The sequence below is a fragment of the Saimiri boliviensis genome, chromosome 16 (genome assembly GCF_048565385.1).
Source record: "Saimiri boliviensis isolate mSaiBol1 chromosome 16, mSaiBol1.pri, whole genome shotgun sequence".
Lineage (NCBI taxonomy): Eukaryota > Metazoa > Chordata > Mammalia > Primates > Cebidae > Saimiri > Saimiri boliviensis.
The window spans coordinates 3,975,663-3,993,189 of NC_133464.1; the positions used below are offsets into that span (position 1 = coordinate 3,975,663).

A 17,527-nucleotide genomic window follows, 5' to 3' on the forward strand; every position below is an offset into this window, starting at 1 on the left:
ACGAGGGTGATTGTAATAGACCATGACTGAGGAGTGCACAGAATACTCAGGGACCCCAGTTCTGTGCAGGCGCTGAAGGTGGGCCATGGAGTGCACGCTGACGCTCTGCAGGGAAATGCGTTAGGACTGGTGGGGGATCTCCCACTGGAGTTCCTGCAGTGCTTCCCGGCATTCACGGTTCCAAACGATCTTCAGTGGGGAGAATGTGTGTGTGTGTGTGTGTGTGTGTGCGCGCGCGCGCGTGGATGCCTTAACACTTCTGGAAACATCCTTTTAACCCACTGTTTTCATCTATACACATATCACCTGTTTCATGGCTAGGATTTGGTAGGATTAGGCATACATGGGCCAACGGTAACTGCAGTCAGACCCTGTTTAATTATAAAATGACAGAGTAAAAACAGACCCAGTATGTTAAGGGACACACTTTAAGCTTATCCAGCCTGAACAATGTTAATGATAAGTAGAAAGAAGCAAATGAAGAAAACCTTTTGAAGTAGCAACCAAGGGGAGGAGTGGGGTGTTGGCTCCTACTGAGTTGAGGACAGAGCTGTTGCTCTCACTGATGTGTTTCTCCCTGGAGGTGGGGTGGGTGCATGTGGTGCGCGCGAGGTGGATCCCACGCTGGTGCCAGGACTGCCAGAGTGTGTGTTGGTGGGGAAGAGAAGGAAGGGAGGGGCGGCTCTAGTGTCCACTGCACTGATTTTTTTGTGGACATGGAAATGAGAAGGCAGAGAAGATGTCTCAGTCTTTTGTAGGAGAGCTCACCCTCTCCTGGTTAGTGAGGGTCAGACACACAGCATCCGGATCCTGCCAGGAGCTTGGAATGCCCAGAAGGCTGGCGGCGACATGGTGCTGGACACTCCACCAAGCCGGGCTGCTGTGTGTCGGGCATCAGATCCACAGAGCGGCAGAAGATGTGGTGAGAAGAGACCCTGGGGGAGCCACAGAAGCAGAAGCGCCTCCCTCCCCACTCCCCGCACACCCACCCCTTAGCTGGGAGCGCCTAACCTGCAGCCAGAAAAAAAACGTGGAAGGCCGGTTGACATCTACTGCCGAGAGTGAAATCTTCAGTGGTTCGCGTTTGTGCCCGTGTTCACTTCCTAGGGCTGCTGAAACGAAGTGCCACAAACCGCCTGGCTGAAAACAACAGGGATTGGTGTCTCATGGCTCTGGAGGCTGGAATTCTACGAACAAGGTGATATCAAGGCCAGGCTCTCTCTGAGGCTCGGGGGTAGAGGCTGTCCTGCCTCTTCCTGGTTTCTGGTGGGGCGGACGGTGCCCGTGGACCCTCCTGCAGGCTGTGACCCCCGCCTTCACTGCACACCAGGGTTCCAGTGTGACTCGGCCTTCACGCGGCGTTTCCCTCTTTTTATAAGGACAGCAGTTGTACCGGATGAGGGGCCCCCATTCCAATGTGACCTCGTTCTAATTAATCACACCCGCAAGGACTCTATTTCCAAATGAGGTGACATTCTGAGGTCCTGGGGGTTAGGACTTCAACATCGTTTTTGGAGAAAACAACTCGACCTTTAACAACGCCCAAGGGAACTGGTTTCCTTTTTAGCAAGTGCACTTAGAGTTCGCTCCTTGAGGCATTTTTCTCAAGGGTTTCTAACGATAGCTCGTGGTATAGGTTGCATTTATTTTTCACCATAATGATTTTTAAGACGTCAAAGCCTTGGCCCAGCGACACGGGTGAGTGTGTTTTCACTGTGAGAAAAGATTCTGTGCTGCTTTCAAATGTCTGCAGGTTTATTTTTAGCTGGACAGGAAATGCATCTTACGCTCATGTTCATTTGTAGGCTGCCCCTTTTTTGGAGGGATGTTATTGTTAGAAAACCACGTTCAGTGTGGAGATGAGTTTGGATTGAGCACCACGCAAGTCTAAGTTATAATTATACTACTCTCTGCTATAGATTTTCCAAAATAATCTTTCTGTTCATCAGAATGTGAAACCTTTCAAATAATGGCTCCGTCTCTTATTCACAATTCCCCAGCACAGCAGCTGCCTTGCGTTTGTCTTTAAGTGAAGGGTCGAGAGGTTTCGATTTAACCTGGGGTTGAATTGAAGGTAGCATGCCCATATAGTGAGGTGTAAAGTGAAAAATAAAAATTTATAAAAGTGCTATGTCGTGACCACGTGATACTAGAGCCATTTTTATTTGTTGCGACTAAACTTCCAGTTGTTTCAAAGGGAGAGAAACAGTTCAATCCAGAACTTACCTAAAATTTTCGTTGTTTCAGCAAAGGGATCTGTGATTGGGGGAAGTTTAACTCCTAAGTAGGGGACCTTTCCCTCAGACAAGCTGCTCATATTTGTCGCTGGCGCCAGGGATAAGCTAGTGTTTCAGAAGAGAGCAAGGTAATTCCATCCTAATGCCGTAATGAGGGTGAGAGTGAGGTATAGGAAACGGTGGGACATTCCACCTAAAAATAACCGTCACGGTTATATTGGCAGGTGGCTGTGATCTCCATTTCCAAAGGGGAAGCTTCGGGGGGAGGTTCTTTGGCCTTCCTTGGTGGGATCGCCTGGGAAAAGTGATCATTTCATGGAATGGTGTCTGTCTCTCCATCCTCTTCTTTGAGAGACTCCTGAATGAATAAAGCTATCATTCTCACACCCCAAACCAACACTTTAACCCTCTGTTGAGATACGATTTAAAGGATGCATGAGCATGGATTCTATTTTTCCCTGACCAAACACGCTGAGTCTCAACAAATAGCCTAGATTTCTTTCTGCTATGCCTTGAGTGCTGATCACAAACCCCCCAGCCTTTCACGCTGGGAAGGGCCACTCTCAGGTTCACTAGCATATCGGCTGGTGACCACTGATGAAGGTGCGTGCTGTGAGCTGGGCGCATATCACTCATGTGGCACGTCCCACCTCACTTCACCCTTGCTACAACAGCCAGATCGTGCTCCCTGTGTCGCCTTTACAGAGATGTAACATGGTTGTATCGAGGTGAGCAGGATAAACCGTGCGGGGGCTTTGACCATCCATCTCTCTGCTTTAGGCTGGAGATCACTTGCAGGTGAACCACCTGCCCCCTTCCTTGGGCTTTCTGGAGGCATGGACAGAGGTACAGTATTGGGACTACCGCTTCTCTCTGTGCAAACAGCGCTCTTCCCATTTTAGGAAGGGAGTTATCTGTACTAGAGAGACTCCCATGAATGAAGGAGCAGCTCAAAGCAAACTTTCGCATACTTCCAGGGGTCTGCGAATCTTCCACCTCTGCTTCAGGGTCTCTGCTCTCCTCCCCTTCCCTGGCTCACATAGAACCCTGAGGGCCTCGCTTCCCTTGCTCCTGGACTTGCAACTAGGAATACGTTTAAAAAGTCTCCTCTAGTGGGGCACAATTCCAGCTGAGCCAATCATCCATACAAACCTTCGTGCCATGGGTTATTGGTTTTCAACTGCACAGGGCACACCTCATTCCTTGGAGGGTTATGTGGGGTTTGTTGATGTTGTAATCGATGGCCCATGTGATTTGGAAAGACGGACTCCGAGGGTTAAAGCAGGATGTATCCTTCCACATTTTAATTGCTCCCAAGAATGATCAGATAATTGCCTTCCTTTGAAGGATCCATGAGAATGTGCTGAAGTGTCCCAGCGAAACAAAAGAGAGTCTCTGAGCGGTTTCTATTCTTGTCTGGCTCTGTTGACAGCGATTGAATGCTCTGGGGAAGAGAAAAGGCTGGCAGGGAGCCTGGGCCCAGAGGAACGTGAGGAGAGCCGGGCCCCCTCCGAGAGACACTAGCACGCTGTGCTCATTAGAAGGAGAATATGCCGCTTGCTCTGCCCCTCCTCCAGGGAGGACTTGTTGAAGGCATGAGAAACTATGAAGCCTGAGCCTGGGGCTGGCAGCTGCTGCTGCACGGGAGAGCCTGCCTCCGGGAGCCAGGGCTGCCGACCTGAGCGTACACTTCCTTCCTAGCCTCGTTACAAACGTTCCTGGGAGATGGGCAATTCTAAAAGGCCTGGCTGGCTTTAAATGGAGATTGTGAAAAGGCTAAAGCACTTTTGTGAAGTCAGATGTGACTCATCTCCTGCCTGTCCTGAGGACCTGCTGGTCCAAACAAGTGGATGCATTGGTGAGAAAAGAAAAGGAAAGAAAAGGGAAAAAGAAAAGAAAATTCAATCTCAGCACTGGCTTTTGTAGTGGTTTCTGTGCTTGATGTCAAAATTCCCGGGGAGAATTGTCAAAGCAACATTTTCTGGTGTGACCGTGGATTCTGGCTGCGTTCGGTGTTGGCGCCTATGTTCCTAGTGGAGGAGATATTTCTTTCTGTGTCCAGGAGTCGTGGGTTGGGTGGTCGGAGGGTGAGATGATGTCGGGGATCAGGCCACAGGGCGCAAATGCAGCAGGACTTCGACACTGTGGACTCAGAGTCCGACGGGCGGGCTGCGCACAGGCTTGGCCCAGCTCGGTGCCTGGGACAGACCTCTGCATCGTGGAGAAGATCGCCAGGCCCGGTGGGTATTTCAGGGTTGGTATAAAGTCGTGCAATGGGACCAGCACGGAAGCGTTGAGGCTCATAACAGTGGTTCTACGAGTAGTTCAGTAATGCAGAATCAGGGCCACAGGAAGCTCAGCCTCTGCAAGCTGGTGCTGCCTCCGTAAAAACGGCTCTTTCCAAGGTTTGTGGCCTCTGCTGTTGCCGGGGGTGTGCACTGGCTTTTATTCTGATAACTTGTGAGTCTGCCCGTCTCCCTGTGTATTTGGTTGCCCTTCCATTGTACAGAGTCTAGGGTTTGGGAAGGGGAGGATTCCTGCCCCCAGGCCCTCATCCGTCCCTGGGACTAGTGTCAGGGTCATTGGACTGCGCCTTGGTTGTGTCCACGGCCAGCTGTGCATGTGGACAGGCTGACGCAAGGGCGCGAGCGCATCTCCTCACTCCTCTTGCTCTCTGAGTTCGGTCAGGGGACAGTGTGTCTCAGGTGGCCCCCTGGCCGTGAGGCTGATGAGCGTGGAACACACCTGAACTGAGCCCAGCTGACCCACTCCTGAAGCAAAACCACACCAGTCCTCCTCTGGCCTTCAGTGCCAAAAATGAAGGCTGTAGAGGCATGAAGGTTGCACAGGCAATCCTGACCTCAATGGCGGGGATGGGCTGTGCCCTCCATCGAAGTAGGAGGGACCTCACAGTCCGTGATGACGCATCTAGTGCAGGGAGGGTGAGGACTTGGCAGTAGCGATCCGGTCCACCCCACTGAGCCACCGAGACTGCAGCTGCTGGGATGTTCAGAATTCATTGTTTTTTGTTTTTTGGTGGAGTCTCGCACTGTTGCCCAGGCTGGAGTGCAGTGGTACGATCTTGGCTCACTGCAATCTCCACCTCCTGGATTCAAGCAATTCTCCTGCCTTAGCCTCCTGAGTAGCTGGGACTACAGATGTATGCCACCACATCCAGCTAATTTTTTGTACTTTTAGTAGAGACGGGGTTTCACCATGTTGGCCAGGCTGGTCTTGACCTCGTGATCCACCCACCTCGGCCTCCCAAAGTACAGGGATTACAGGCATGAGTCACGATGCCTGGCCCAGAACTCACTTTATTAAGTAGCACAAATGGATGAATAGGGTGTCTTCAGGTCCTGGGTGAGCCTGGGTTTCATGGAGGGTCAGCCAGGAGGTCAGAGGGACCTCAAGATGCAGAACTGGGACTGTCAGGACGGGAGGGTCCTCGCTGTAGAGACTTCGGCAGGAGAAGAAGACAGGGAGCCCAGCCAGTCAGTTTTTCCTCAAAGCCCACCAGCAGCAAAAGCCACAGCAGCAGCCAAACAGACCTCGTCCTTCCTGCGGAGTTCCCTTCCAGGGTCCAGCCACGCTTGCCCTCCTGTCATGTGGGTGGTGCGTGCTGTATTCATAGTCATCGTGGGGAGGGCATCTCAGGAACCCCCTCACATCGCTGTCCCTTTCAATTACCCCCCATTTGATCTCCTTCTTTAAAGTGAGGTTTTAAAAGCACATTGACAGCATCATTTGGGTGATTGGCCCCGCGATTGTACAAAGGTTTAAGGAGATTAGCTCAGCGCCTCGACAAGATGGGTGGACCTCATTGCTCCTTGGCACCCAGTCATTAATCTGTTATTAGAGCCGCTTCTTGAGGTGGAGAATGCCTGGGAGACAGGCTGCAGGGCTCGGCACATTCTCAACGGCACTCAGCCTCCTATGCACAACAAAAGACATTTTCCTAAATTATCGGAGGCAAAGTCCATTAAGTGCAAAACCACAGTGGATAAATGGCTTTCACGGTTTTCTGGGAGGTCGCTCCTGTCATTACAAATCCCACAAACTTTCATACATGAGAACTCAGTGATAAATCCTGGATTTCCTGGGGACTGTCTCTTGCTAGTTTTTGTGAGTGACAGCCTTCTGGAGTTCAAACGGTCTCGCCTGTGCTATCTGCAGCACCTCAGCACTTCACGACGCCACAATGTTATCATGGTCCGTTTCTGAGCAAAACAGACAACTCTGCAAACGCGTAGATTTCTATCCTTGTAAGTCTTATTCTAATGTTGGCGAACCCGCATGCACGTGTTTTTAATATATAAATACCATGAAAAGAAAATGTGCTGATGAATTGTGTTTCAAAGCTCTTTTCACAAGTCTTGTTGTTGTTGTTGTTGTTTTCAATTCTTAAAACAAAGCACTCTCTTGTGTAGACTAAGTTGGGAAGGATGCTTGTCTTCCCAGACCAGCTCACATAGACTAGAGGAAGCGTAACCGCTTAGTTAGGACACCGAATACTGCAGGAACTCAGCGCAGTATCGACAAAGCTTCTGTCTGCAGAAGAGAGTTACACACATCCTCTGGAGCATTTGGGAAAAAGCCCTCCTTGTTTCCTTTAGATTCCGGAGCCTCTCCCGGTTTCCCCCCTCCTCCCTCACATGGCCTTTGCTGGAGAACCTGCGTGGAAGATGGAAGTCAGGAGCAGTGGCTGCTGAGGCAGGCAGGGCAGAGCCCAGGGAACACGGGGGCTCCCCAGCAGCCCCAGCCCGGCTGAGCGGCACGAGGGGGGCTCCTGTGGGGCTATTGCAGTGGGATGAGAGATCAGAATCGCTGGTTCCGATGGGCGTGGGGAGCATGGCTCCCACGCCTGTGTGTCAGGGGCGTCCCCGGAAGTGAGGCTGGCTCGTCTGGGTTTTGCAGCACCTTGCTGCTGAACAGGGTCTGGGAAGCTGTAGAAGCTGGGACTTAGTCACTGGCCTTTTGTCAGAGATTCTGAATGCCAGCCGGTTTCAGCTGTAATCCACAGAAGGCAGTTCCTGGCTCCCACCGGGCTCCAGCATGAGGCCCCTGGGTCCTCCCGAGTGAACCCTGGGCGGGGGTGTGCTCGCCTTCATGTTCCACTCTGCTAGAAGGTTTCCAAAGCAGCGCTTTTTGTGTCCCTGGGCTTAAAAAATTCTTTCCTGGAAAAGCTGTTGCAGTTTTAACTTAAGCCTTTTTTTTTTTCCCGTAAGGCCCAACTGTGTGCCCACAGGACTGGACTGCATGGGTGTCCGCAGCCAGCTCCCCGCGGGGTCTTTGTGACCCGTCCAGTCTACACTTGCTTTTTATTTTCTCAGGAACTGTGGTCTCCCAGGAGTCACGCCGGCTCCGGGAAGGTATGCTGTGTGGGTCGGCGCCACCACGAGCCGGGCAGGCCCAGACGCGTCTAACCCCCACGGCCCCCTGACGGTCACCTGCTTTCCACTGGCAATTGGATTTGGCTGACAGCTCAGGGGCCCTTTCCAGTGTCTGTGGGGAAAAGGAGAATCCTCATCTCATCAGTTACATGAGGGAGGGCTTTCTATCAGATCCCTCACCCCTTTTACAAGTTCTTCCAAATTAGCAGCAGAGGTGCGTGAACTGCCATTAACTACTGACTGGCTCAATCTCATTGACACAGGATTTCCAGACCCCTGACTCTTTTCTGTTATAAGTTGAACCGTGTGTCTCAAAGAGTTCAAAGTCCCAAATCGGGTACCTCTGCATGTGGCTTTATTTAAAAACAGAGTCCTTGCAGCTGTAATTCGATGAGGCCACATTAGAGTAGGGTGGATTCTAACCCAGTGTAACTGCTGCCCTTACAAAAATAAGGAAACGCCATATGAAGACAGCGACTGGCAGGGTGAGCACAGCCTGAAGGTGACGGCAGAGGTCGCAGGGACGCGTTACGAGCCGAGAACTGCAAGGATCGCTGGCACCACCAGAAGCAGGAGGAGGCAAGGAGGGTTCCACCCAGAGTCTTGGAGCACGGCCTGTGACACCTGGATTTCAGACGTCTAGCCTCCAGGATGATGAGACAGTGAATTCCTGTAGTTTAAAGCCACCCAGTTTGTGCTATTTTCCTACCGAAGCTCTAGCAAGTGAACATACCGCAGGCTGGGCACACTCACTTCGACTGGTAGATCTTTTATCCCCATTTGAAGATCAGAACACCAGCTTCAGAGAGGTTGAGCAGTCTATTCAGCGTCACACAGCTTTCCTGGAGCTAGAAGTGGTACTTGGGCTGGTTGCTGTCATTCTGGTCTCATCGTTTTGTTAGTTTTCTGCTTATCATAGATACATTTCCCGAGTTTGTGACACAGGTGATGGAAGGGACCAACAAAATGATTCAGCAACGTTTTGAGGTGTGATTTCCAGACATTAAGAGTTAAAGTGAGTTTCGACAAGTGCAAAGCTCCATATAACCCAAATCCTATCAAATCCATATAACCCACATCATATCAAATCCATATAACCCACATCATATCAAAATATGCAAGTTTTCTGTCACCCAGAGAGTGTTCCCGTCAATTCTAGTCCTCTCACCACTGATCTGACTTCTGTCCTGACAAATCAGTTCTGCCAGTTCCTGGCCTTCGTAGAGGAGGGACTCACTCTGTTTGTCTGGCTTCTTTGTTCTGCACAGTTTTCGGATCTGCCCGTATCGTTAGGTTCTCAGGGAGCTTGTTCCTTTTGATTGCTCTGCAGTTTCATAATATGAACTCACCGCAATTTGTTTGCCCGTTCCCCTGGCGGGAGACATTTAGGTTCGTTCCAGTTCGGGGCTGCTATGACGAAAGCTGCTGTATAGTCCCACAGCCTGTGGCTATTGCTCCATTTGTCTTGGGTACATGCCTAGGAGTGGAATTGTTGGCTCACACAATGCAGGTATGGTGAACTTTTTGAAGCAACTGAGAACCTATTTACAAAATGGTAAAACCATATGAAGATGAAGGGCTGTCTGCTCGGTGACAGCCCCCTCTTCCTCCATTGTCACCGGATTTGCAGCTTGGGCTTCGGGCTCAGGTTCTCGGCTTCCGTAGCTCTAAGAGTTGAGCAGAGAGCCTTACCCGCATGGTGAGTATTCCAGCTCCACACAAGCGTTCGCAGACCGAGAGCGTGAGCAGGCATGCAGTTCACCGAGCAGGCGAAAGTCAAAGCGTCCACAGCACGGAAGGGTGGAAGGGGCCCAGGAGGGTTGCCGCTGATGGCCGGGGATGCCTGGGCTTCTATCCGCAAGTAATTCTCAGTTGCCGAGGCTTTGCCCCTAGTCCTGTGTGGGGAGGGGGCTTGTGACCATGAGTCACAGAATCTCTCCTTCTGGTGGTGGTTTCCTCATTTCTATCAAACTTGCAAGGAGGATTGGAATGTGGCTGAGCAGCTGACTGATCCTTTGGGCACAGCCTTCTGATATGGTTGAAGTATCCGTGTTGACCTTTTCCCATGCTAGAATTTCCATTGACTCAAAAGGTTTTGTTCCCTCACCGTGGCACAGGCACAGTCTAAGCATGGTGAGGAAGTTCAGTGGCTGCATTTGGCGTGGTATCTTGCTGATCTACAACCACACGTGGACAGGTCCATGCAGGTGCTGGGCTTTCACTGCTGTGTTTCACAGAAGCATCTAGACTTACATATTAGAGTCTCTGGAGGGACAACGCTAATATGGGAAAACTTTATAAATGCAGTTTTACTTAAAGATAGAATTTACTTAAATACAGGATTTGTACCTAAATATAGAATTGTTTTACTTAAATATGAAATTTGTTTTACTTAAATATATATTTGTTTTTACTTAAATATAGAATTTACTTAAACTATAGAGTCAATTTTCTTGATTTTAAAAATAGCCAGCTCCTTTCCATAGAATTCACAGATCACAGAAGCTACCATTAAAAAATAACATGGATTTAGGGAGCTTCCTGGCATTTCAATGTATCAAGCACATTCTCAGAATGGGCAGTTTCTTCCACATTCGATCTTACAGAAGGCTGTGGAGAACAGCAGTGTGGAGAAAAAGCAGGTCTGTCTCTAAGGAGCCTGGCGCAGCTGCTAGTGGGGGGAGGGCAGAAGGAGGGGAATTGCCGCAGGGAGCCAGCGGAGCAGCAGCGGAGGGCTGGGGAGAACGAGACAAAATCCAAGAGAGACGAAGAGGGGGGAAGCAGAAGACACAGATGTTGTGGAACAGAGAACATAGAATGCTAGTGAAATGCTCACAGAAGGTGACAGAGACTGGGTCAACATCTCAGGTGGATGCCACATCCACGTGGTAGGTGGCGTGGCTGGCCCCATCACCGTGCCAGGGACTGATCCGTGGACACAGAGGTCTCCCTGCACACACCACAATGTGTGCACAGTGTGGGGCGCAGTGAACGTCCACAGCGGGGGGCCGGGTTTCATCTTCAGCTCTTCTGATGACCCAGCATCTCTCTGATGCCGACTGCTCTGGAGATAAACAGTCCACAGAGCACAGAAGTCCCTGAGTAAGTGTTCCATTGCAAGGTGGATTGTTGCCCTTTGGGTGACCGTGTGTCTCCGGGGAAGGCGGAAAGCTTGCGAGGGACCTTCGCTTGCAGTGCAGTGGGCTGGCCCCGAGCACTGACTCTGTCCTGACCAACTGTGGACCTGGGGCTGTGTCTTCGCTTCTCTATGCCTCAGTAGGTTCCTCTATGAAATGGGCATTATAACTGTGGAATATACAACATAACACAAACCACTGAGCCCTGTCCCCAGCGTACAAGGCACGCTCCAAGGACACCAGCTCTTATCAATACTTCTCTTGACTCTTTTACTATCATGAGAGGAGTAGCAGGAACACTTGGCACTTAGCTACAAAGGATTCTATCTTTAGAAAGGTTGCATTATACAGGGTAGGTCTATTTAAGGTCTGGAATCTACCAGCTGTGACCTAACCTTGTTTAACCTGTTATTTATTTCTTAAACCTATTAACATACATTTTTGAATAGGTAGCATATTCACATGGTTCAAAAATACATAAGAAGTAACACATTGAGAAATGCTCGTGTTCCATTCACCCACCTCCTGCCTTCGCCAGTCCCCGCTTCACTAGAAAGCCACGATCATTTGTTCATATGCTTCTGGTTCGTATTAATGCATATAAAATAAATGTATTTTTATTCTTTCCTGAGTTTTTTAGACAAAAGATTGCGTACAATTCACACATCTGACATTGCTTTTTTATTATTAATGTAATCTACCTTGGAGATCTTTAAACACTAGTGTGCATAGAATTTGCTCCATTTTCATGACAGTCGCACGTATTGCATTCTATGGGTTTACCACACTCTCACTTGTCTTCTTTTATGGACTCTTGAGTTGCTCTTCTAACATTTCACTGTTACAAAGAATCTTCCCATAAATAACCCTATGCAAGTATATCTGTAGGGTACCTTCCCAGAGTGGGTCAAAGAGTATCAGCATTTTAATTTTTTAATTTTTTTTTAGATGGAGCCTCCCTCTGTTACCCAGGCTGGAGTGCAGTGGTGTGATCTTGACTCACTGCAAACTCTGCCTCCCTGGTTCAAATAATCCTCCTGCCTCAGCTTCCCGAGTAGCTGGGACTACAGGCACCCACCACCATGCCCAGCTAATTTTTGTATTTTTAGTAGAGACGGGGTTTTGCCAGGTTAGCCAGGGTGGTCTCGAACTCCTGCGTTCAGGTGATCCACCACCTTGGCCTCTCAAAGTTCTGGGATTGTAGGTGTGAGCCGCCTCACCCAACCTAGCATTTTAAATTTTGGTAGATATTGTACATTTTCCCTCTAAAATGGTAGCAATTTACATTCCCAGGAGCAGCACGCAAAGATGACTGTTTCTCCTCAGCCTCAACAGGTGTACTATTAAACTTTCAGAAATGAGTCTAGGTCAAAAATACCTCATTTTTGTATCATTTACTCTGAGTGAAGTTGAGCATTAATCTAGTAAAGGATCCTCCAATTTTTTGTTTCTCAAAACTCTTGTTCATGTCATTTTCACACTTTTTATTGGGTTGTTAGTCTTTTTTAAAAGTAATTTTGAAAATATCTGTGATGAAGATTACATAATTTCTCTCCTTGATGTTGTTTATGGTATTTTAAAATGATTTCAATTAACATTCCATGTTGGCATGTAGAATTCCTAATATGAATTCTACATTTTCATCTTTTAAAGGCTTCTTTATATTGAACCGCTACTTTGCAAGGTCTGCTCTGTGCTGAGGCTATGGAGGAAGCCCCTGTGTTTCCATGGGAAATGCTCACACTCACGGATTCCCCACTGGCATCTGGGTCTGCAGTCAGTGGTGTGCTCACCAGGGCCTGGAATCAGCCACGGTGGATTTTTGCCACGAAATTGGCAAATGCCACATTACCCAGGTTTTTTTTATTTTTTATTTTTTATTTTTCGAGAGCCCTTTAGTAAGCACTTGTGAGGACGCTCCTACCTTTAACCGACTTGAATTTTTGACCAGATGTCTGTCACTTCGCACTGCAGGGTTAGTGCCTCCCTGGGACAGGAAGCAGTTGAGGGCAGGCACCGAACCCACGCAAGCCTCGACAGGCGGCTCTGCTCCCCTGTGAGCTCCAGCAGGGACACATTTCCCCGTTTTCACAGAGCTGGGCTGGAGGCCGAAGCTGGTCCAGCCAGCACGGGCAGTGGGAGGTTGGAGGTTGGAGGTCGGAGGTCGGAGGTCGGAGGTGGGAGGTCGGAGGTCGGAGGTCGGAGGCCGGAGGCGGGAGGTCGGAGGTCGATCGGAGGTGGGAGGTCAGAGGTCGGAGGTCGGAGGTGGGATGTCGGAGGTGGGAGGTCGGAGGTCGGAGGTTGGAGGTCGGAGGTCGGAGGTTGGAGGTCGGAGGGCCTTCCACAGATCTGCTGGATGCTGGGGCCCAGGGCATTGCACTTCCCTGTCAGAGACAATGTTGTGAAAGGGGAATACTGGGGGTGCATCCATCACCTCAGGGAAAAAGCATGAGTGTAATAGTGGAGGAAAGGTTAACTTAGTATATGACAAATTGTTTAGTTTTTTTTTTTTTCAATTATTTGAGAAACGTAGATTTTCTTTAATGTTCAGGTAAGTGGGGACCAAGGAGGCAGCCAGGATGGTAGCAGCCACAGGTGCTGAGAAGGGCTCAGGTCCCAGGCCATGCACGATGCTCACGGCTGTACTCATAGCACTTCGGGAGGCCGAGGTGGGTAGGTCAACTGAGGTCAGGAGTTCAAGACCAGCCTGGCCAAAATGATGAAACCCCATTTCTACTAAAAATGTGAAAACTAGTCAGGAGTGGTGGCACGCACCTGTAATCCCAGCTACTCGGGGCGCTGAGGCGTGAGAATTGCTTGAGTCTGGAATGTGGAGGTTGCAGTGAGCCAAAATTATGCCATCGCACTCCAGCCTGGGTTACAGAGCAAGACTCTGCCTCAAAAACCACAATGAAAAGAAGAGCTTAGGTCCCTCCATTCCTGCTCGGTACCCGGTACCCAGTCCCCAGTCCCCATGGGAGACAGCAGGGATGCAGGATGGCCTCCCATCTCCTCTTCCTGTGCTTGTCTTGGACTGATCAGAGGTCATTTAGTGCTGTTTTTCTTCATATTTTATTTAAGCCAAATTCTTAAATAAACATACCTTGAGGGTGCAGGCAGATAATACCAGTGAGATTTTCTTGAAGTCCTGAAATTTTCTAGCAATGGCCCTAGGTGGAATTGTGTTCAACACAGTATTTTTTTAAAAATTAGAGTAATTCTTATAAAAATAACCACTGACTTATGTTCATACAAAAGAATTTTCCCTCCAGCTTTTTTCTTTTGTTTCTTTTTTGTCTTTCTGCCTGACTCTTTTGCTCTCCATGCCCCAGAGGAAAACTCGTTACAATTCTTCCCTTAAATAACTGTTCAGGGGATGATGGAGACTGTCCTGGGTGACCGAAGGATGAAGGGGTCAGCCCATGATAAGTAACATGAAATGAACCCTCAGGAGTTTCAGCAGTCGTGTCTCAGGGGCATTTAAAGCTCACCTGGGAAGAGCGTTACATGCCATAGATGAACTTCCCCAAAGGGCAGGGAAGTGCCAACGTGGCCCCTGGCTCCACACCTGGATCCCTGCCACACAGGATGTCGCCTCACCTTGGGGGCCCAGCATGGGCATTGCTGCCTCTGAGCCTCTCTCCCTGCTGCCCTTTCTGCCCAGCCGGGACAGCCACCCTCTGCCAAGCTGAGCTCACCTGTCCTCATCTGTCTGGAGGGTCCTATTCCCCACCCGGCCTTCTAGGCTGTGTTGTTTCCCAATTCTGCTCCCACGGCACCTTTGTTTAATTCTGGGAAAGCACCATCCCACCACATGCAACACTCGTGCCCTGAATAGCATGTCCTGTTGCAGTGCGCTATGGCCTTGTTCGTTTCTGTGAAAGCACCATCCCATCGCATGCAACTCGCCCCCTGCATCCATGTCCTATTGCAGTGCACTGTGAATTTCTTGAAGAGTGGGCCAGTCTTACCTTTTTAAAAAGCTTCCTTTGACTCCAGCTAAATGAACATGGAATACTCGAAGCAGATGTTGAATGCATGAATTTGCATGTGCACGCACAGACACACGCACACACACATGCACATGCATGCACATGCACACACACACGCACACACGCACAGACACACACACGCATGCACAGGCACGCACATGCACACGTGCACACACGCACAGACGCGCGTGCACACACACGCACAGGCACGTACACACACACAAACGCACAGATGCGCACGCGCACACACACACACACACACAGCCTTTCATAGCACATATCACCTTGTCTTTAAAACATTTAGGTAAGTCTGGTGAAATCATGGTCTGTTTTTCCCTATGTTTTCTTCCTTGTTTTGCAATCCTCTTGTCTACCAAGGATCTCGTCAATAAAAAAAAAAAAAGTCTTTCCCTTGGGTAATGCTCGTATTAGCTTTCTGTTACTGCTGTAACACATTGCCACCCACTCAGGGGCTGAAAACTGCACGGACGCGTCGCCTTCCAGCTCTGTGAGTTGTGGAGTCTACCGGCCTGGCTGCCCTCCATTCTGGAGGCTCAGGTGGGCAACCGCGTCCTTCTCTTCCCAGCCTCCAGAGGACGACCCCGCTCCTTGGCTGGGCACAGACCTGGGCCAGTGCCTGGCGTGGGAGCGCTCGAGCCGAGTCCCAGAAGGAAAACCCACTGTTAGCTGGTACAGGACCAAACGAGGGCAGAGGAAATCACATGTGCGCACAATGAAATGGAAATGGATAGATGTTTCCCATTAACAAAATCACTGTGTTTTCGCTTATATCTTCAGTATCTGTGCCTTCTTTTCTAACACAACACAAAATACAAAACTGAATAGAAAACAAATGTGAATTTTTTTAAAAAAGCAGTCGACTTATCACAAACATATGTATGTTATGCACTAGCAAATATATGTAGGTGTATTTTTGTTAGTGCAAATTATGTTGCTCAGACAACAGAAGGAAATATTTCGATTCTTCATGGTCTTCTATAAAGCACAAAACGGACTGGAATTGTGGGCGCTCTACCATGTGCACACATTTGAATGTTCTGATCAGATCCGGTTGGGTTTCTTACAGTGCATCTGTTCGTTTCCTGATGCAGGGTCTGCAGCTGCGTCTGCTTAAATGCTGAACGTCTCAGGAAACTCCCTCCTGACCGTGGCAGCCGAATTCGCCGGTAGCCACAGCAAGGTTTGAGGTGCTCTCCTCCTGTTGGGCAGTCTCCGCCCTGCCTGCGCCTTTTTGGTGCTGGCCACACCCCACAGAACACAGAGCACACCTGCCCCTCGCGGTGTTCCCCGACGTCCTCGGAGTGCCGGTGGACAGATCAACCGTGTTACCACGCCTGTTTCTCCTCAGCCAGAAGGAGACCCCTGAGGTGCAGAGGAATGAGTGGAGCCCAGCAATGGCCTGAGTAAGTCACGGGCCTCCTGGGCCTCAGCCTGTTTGCTAATAGAGGAAAAGTGCTGCCCTGGACACCTCATGTGATAGGATTGGAAGGGATAATGGTCATAAAAACATATAGTTTTCTTATAGAGCGGCAGAACAATCTCAGATCCCTTACCCTTTCCTACCAGCATCCGTAATCTATTCCACTGGACAGGCCCAGCCAGTTCAGAATGCAGCGAGACTCTGACACCTCCCATGGCCTGGGCGTCACACTTAGGACATCCCATGTCTGTTGTTTTCCTTGAAAATTGCAGGGACATTATGCAGTTGGAATCACCTCTTTACACAGCAGGTAGCGTGTGTTACTCTAAGAGGTGAACCTGCTAAAAACATCCATCAAGTCACACAATTGCTAAATGCTCAGTAGAAAAATGAACCCCGCTGTAGGGAAGACAGAATTGGCAGAAGACATAGTACCACTCTCAGGGATTTATGGAAGAGTTGAGAGATCAGACGAGGCACATAAAGCCGCCAGAGAGCAATATAAGACAATATGTAAAGAAGGATAAATCACCTGAGCAAAGGCGGAGAGTCAAGGAAGCCTGTCAGGGGAGGCAGAGGGGCAGCCCGTCTGGGAGGTACGAATTCGAGCTGGAAGAGAGAACAAAAAGGCCAAGCTGCCAAGAGAAAAGAGACCAGCACATAGGAGGGCGACGGCACAAACACCTGGAATCCAAACACACCGGTCCAAGGCGAGTTTCTATAAGAGCTGCATATAAACACACAGGTGCAGGAAGTTGAGCTTGTTTGAAGGATACAGCTGACACTCAGGAAGAAAACCTGCCCCTTTCCTGAAACATCTCTTGAAGATGCTCTCAGAGACTGACCGCATATTATTCCCTTAGTCATTCATTTGCTGATATGACTCAGCCATCCCCTAAGTGACAGATGCGGGGGCGTGAGTATAAATGCGGCACAGGGTCTACCCTTGGGGGGGTTCCTGGCTTAGCTAGAAGGAAAAGCACACACACTCTGCCTTTATTGGCATTTTCTCTGGGCTTCACCGGGGCTCTCTCTGCAGCGATGTGGGAACACTGATAAAGGAGCAATTCACTGTGCCAGGCGAGGGCTCTGGGAAGCGCTCACATCGCAGGTGGTATTGCAGCAGGTTGAGGAGGGTGGGGTATTCCCCAGGTAGACGGGGACGACGGGCATCCCGACAGCACTGCCTGAGACGCCCACGGAGAGGCCAGCACCTGGCAAACGTGTGCGGTGGCAGACACTCCCGTGCGTCCTAGAGCCATGTTCCAGTTGGGGGTTCATCAGATAACACGGGGCACTTTCCCCAAATGCGCCAGGCGGGAGCCCT

General features: G+C 49.8%; 1 long non-coding RNA gene across 4 annotated transcripts in view; it reads left to right on the forward strand.

The window, feature by feature from the left end:
• Nucleotides 1-617: 617 nt before the first annotated feature.
• Nucleotides 618-17,527, forward strand: part of LOC141581584 (uncharacterized) — an 81,759-nt gene continuing 64,849 nt past the window's right edge. For 3 of the 4 annotated variants that reach the window (XR_012514276.1, XR_012514274.1, XR_012514277.1), the window contains exon 1: nt 15,777-16,183. This is a non-coding gene — a long non-coding RNA (uncharacterized LOC141581584). Of the gene's footprint in view, nt 1,699-15,776; nt 16,184-17,527 lie in introns of those variants that run through there. The other variant, XR_012514275.1, reaches the window with a different exon arrangement.